Genomic DNA, 4,773 nt, shown 5'->3' on the forward strand with positions numbered 1-4,773 from the left:
AGCTGTGATAAGAGGAGATGCTAAGAGGCTACGGATGAGGCTTATGACAACGCAGGGGTCGAATCATCCAAAGCTATAACGTAGAAGGCTAAATTCCAAAAGTGACATGGCAGCATTATTTACAATAGCCAAGGCATGGAATCAACCTAAGTGTCCATCAGTGGATGAATGGATAAAAGAGGTGTGGTACATAGAAATGGTGGAATATTATTCAGCCATTAAAAGAAGGAAATCTTGCCATTCGTGCCAACATGGATGGACCTTGAGGGCATTATGCTAAGTGAAATAAGTCAGACAGAGGAAGACAATACTGTATAATACCACTTATACGTGGAATCTAAAAATGCCGCACTTAGAGAACAGATTGATGGCCGCAAGGGGGTGAGGGGTGGGGGGCATGGGTGAAGGTGATCAAAGAGTACGAACACGCAGTTGTGAATACGTCCTGGGTTATAATGTACAGCTTGGTGACTCTAGTAAACAACACTGTACTATATATTTGACAGTCGCTCAGAAAGTGGAGTGAGTGGATTTAAAGTTCTCGACACACACAGTTATAACCGTGGGTAATGGTAGATGTGTTAACTAACCTTACTGCGGTAATCATTTTGCAATATATACATATATCAAATCATGACGTATATCTCAAACTTACACAGTATTAAAGGTGAACTATATCTCAGTAAAGCGGGCAGAGGGAAGTAACATGGGCCTATTCAAATCTAGCTACTTTGTAAAGAATGAACGGGAGTAAGAAGAAATAAGAGCTTGAACCAGTGAAGTTGCAAGGGGACTAGAAGATCAAGGAAGAGATACACAGCTAGAAAGAAGAGTAAAAGGTAACCAAATTTTGAGCCTGAGTTGGTTGTAAAAGAACGAGAAAGGAAGAGCAGTATGAGAGGAAAGTAGGTGAGTACCTTTGGGACACATTTGGAGGCCTGTGGAATCTCTAGGTAATTTGGAATATGTGGCTGCAATTCAGAAACAAGATAAAGGAGGAGAGAGGAATGTGGGAGCCACCTACATAGCAGCACTGAGAGGGGAGGAATTCTCCCAGACTGGATGAATATAGAGAAAAGAAAGAAAAGGCTCCAAACAGGGGCTCGGGGATCTTTACTATGCAATTATAAATGGGAGTGTCTGTGCCTTCCTTTTAATATGAGTAACTGATAAAGGCTGTATATCTATTTCCCAGCTTTCCACTTTATTTTTTTTTTAATAATGATTTTTTATTATATTATGTTAGTCACCATACAGTACATCCCCGGTTTTCGATGTAAGGCTCGATGATTCATTAGTTGTGTATAACACCCAGTGCACCATGCAATACGTGCCCTCCTTACTACCCATCACCGGTCTATCCCATTCCCCCACCCCCCTCCCCTCTGTAGCCCTCAGTTTGTTTCTCATAGTCCATAGTCTCTCATGTTTCATTCCCCCTTCTGATTACCCCCCCTTTCTTTATCCCTTTCTTCCCCTACTGATCATTCTAGTTCTTATGTTCCATAGATGAGAGAAATCATATGATAGTTGTCTTTCTCTGCTTGACTTATTTCACTAAGCATTATCTCCTCCAGTGCCGTCCATGTTGTATCAGCTTTCCACTTTAAACAGAAAGGAGACATAAGTATTTTGGGGTGCTCACAGGTTGCAACATGATCAGAACTGAAATAGTCTGTTTATGAGATATGGAGATAAGTTTGGAGAAATGCAGGAAGCAGGTCAGACAGAGTAAATATTGCTGTAAATAAGTACATCCAGTAGGCAACCCCAAAGCATACTGATTCTGGAAACCAAGCCATCAGCCATCTAATCCGTTTGGCAAGAAGACAGGAGGCTAAGGCCAGTTGAGAATTGGAAAGAACAGATGGTTGTCCTTAGGTGACAAATATTTAACATGAGCCATCGCAAGTATTTTTCAATAGGTTGAAGAGATTGTAATGACCTCAAATGTATTTTAACTTTCCCTGCCTTAAGGAAAAGAACACCCATCTCCCCAGCCTCCTCGGGCAGTTTATTGTGACAGATAAGCAACTGAAGATAAAATATTGGCCTGAGCTGTATCGAGAAGGTAGAAGAGGGCTGCGGGCAGAGGTTGCCAGACTTTCTCTGTTCACGGGGCCCTCACTGTCTCTGGTTTTTGTTTTTGTTTTTTCTTTTTTCTTTTTCCTTTTCCACAGCATTCTTAGCACAGAAAAAATACCTGACAGTTCAGTGTGTTAAGTGGTTAGATCCAAACAATTTCAGAAGTGTTTATGTCCTCACAATTCAGTCGCCGTTTGAAAAAATGATGCATGTAAATGAAAATAAAAAATATCCTATATCATTCTTGAAATTGGACACCACTGCCCTCACTTCCCGTTTCACATAAATTTTTTTGAGCGGTGCTTGCTTTTTATCACAGCAACAGCAGAACACCCGGCTTCTAAAAGATACCATTCAAAGGAATGTTACCGGTCTGAAAATTAACAGACTTGTAATTCAGGAGCCATCCGATAGACACTAAGTCTCAATGTGTTTCCCTTAAAACACACAGACTATCCACAGCTTCCCTGTGAATTTCCTGCCTCCCCTTGAGGTGACTTGGCACACAGTTGGGGAGCTGCACCTTTAGAGAATTTGGAGGTAATCAGACAGCAGAACCGGATCAGAGAACAGAAGAACATTTCGGAGATCATCTCTTCGGATGACCAGGTGATTTCTTCACTGTGCAAAACTGAGATTCATTGAGTTGATAAGAGGCCTCATAATTTGTTCGTAGTTACACATCAACAGGGGTTTGCCTAACTCTCTTTCTAAAGAGAGAGAATTAGTTTTTAAGATAAAACAATAGCCTCTTTTCTTGAGATCCCATCAGGATTCTTGAGTAAAATAAGGTCAAACTACGTTACTACTTTGGTGGGCAGAATCCAGGAATCATGTAGGTCTGACAAGGTGTGACTTGTTTTCCTCTTGGAGTATACTAAGCTTTTCCTCTGACACTTTGTTAAAGGACACAGTGTCAGAGCTATTATCTATTAGAGGGGCCAGGAAATGACTCTGCATCTAATCACTACCGAGTCTGGCGATATTTTATTAGATGAATGAAATATTAGTCTCCTCCATCACCTTAATTGTGTTCCAAATTGGATCCCAAAATTAAATCCTTATTTCCTGTCTCTTATTGCTTAACTTGCTTTTTTTAATTATATTTTTTTACTGCTATGACAACATATTCATTGTCTGTTATAATTTATCAACTGTCTAATGTAATCATTATGTAGCAAAACAAGATTACCTCTAGCTCCTAGGAAATTATGAAAAAAACTCATTTCCCTTCCCCCATTTTCCTCAGAATTTACCTGATTCTAGAATGTGTCATCTGTGAAAGGAAGAAGAGAAGGGAAAGGTTACTTTTTTTCCCTAGTTCCTATTTTGTCCTATGTACTTTAGATACCTTGAATAATTTAGAACTCATAAAAAAGTCTTGAAGTACATAGAACGGTCTCTTTTTTACTAGTGAGGAAAATCCTCCTCAGAATTAGTATGTGTTTAAGTGGGAATGCAAACACCAATATCCATGGGATTTTGTTTGTTTGTTTTTTGTTGTTTTTTTTTTACTCTATACTGTCTCTTTTTCAAGGGTATTTGGTCAAAGCAACCAGGTAATTAGAATCTTACATCTGATCTATATCCCTCCCTTCTAGTATTACAAGCCAAGTTTGAGCCAGATTAGGGTTTAGGGTCACAGGTTGGAAATGTCCCAACAGCCCATGTGCAGAAATCATTCATGTTGTGTCCCCTCGGATTACGGAGTTGAGATCCTGAGGGTATTAACACTTAGAACCCTCACCAAAGAATCCAAAGAGACATGAGCCTAAAAAAGATTAAATCTGGTATGGGCTCTAAGAGCCCTTAGAAAGCAGTTACTTCAGTTTCGTGATATTATAGATCAGAAAATGAGGACCAGAGTAGTTAAGCTACTGTCTCAAATTAGTGAGGAATTGGGTTGAGAACCCAGGTCACCAAACACCAAATCTAGAGTACTTTTACTATGTCACTAAGCCTTTTGTCCATCATGACTTTTTTCTTTTTTTTTAAACAACACAATATTATATGTTCATTATAGAAAAATTAAAAAATATAGGTATGTAGTAGGTAATAAAAATAGAATTATCAAGATAATTACTTTTGTTAAGACTCCTTTCTATGCATGTATATTCACATATATTTTTTAAAATGTATTTCCATTATGTATGGTGCCTAGTGATCTTTTTTTTTTTGCCTAGTGATCATTTTAACCTAATATTTTGTAAATGCCTTTTTATGTAAATAAATATATCCATATCATAATTTTTTATATCATGGCATAGTATGATGTACAGAAAGCTTTTTTTTGGTGATGTTTAGGCTCTTCCAATTTGTTGCTATTTTAGTAGTCCTATAAACTTCTTATTATATAAAACATACAGACATATACATCTATCTTCTATCTATCTATCTATCTATCTATCTATCTATCTATCTATCTATCTATCGCTGATCAGTTTATCAAGATATATTCCTAGAAGTACAATTCCAATGACAAAGCATGTGTATTAGAGTTCTCCAGAGAAACAGAACCAATAGGATGCACATCTAGAGAGAAATCAATTGGTTCTAAGAAATTGGCTCATGAGATTATGGAGACTGAGAAGTTGCAAGATCTGTAGGGTGACTCAGCGAGCTGGAGACCCAGGAGAGCCAATGGTGTAGTTCCAGTCAGAAGGCCTAGAGGCTTGAGAAATAGGAAGA

This window comes from Ursus maritimus, unplaced genomic scaffold (assembly GCF_017311325.1).
Source record: "Ursus maritimus isolate PB19 unplaced genomic scaffold, ASM1731132v1 scaffold_4, whole genome shotgun sequence".
NCBI classification, from domain to species: domain Eukaryota; kingdom Metazoa; phylum Chordata; class Mammalia; order Carnivora; family Ursidae; genus Ursus; species Ursus maritimus.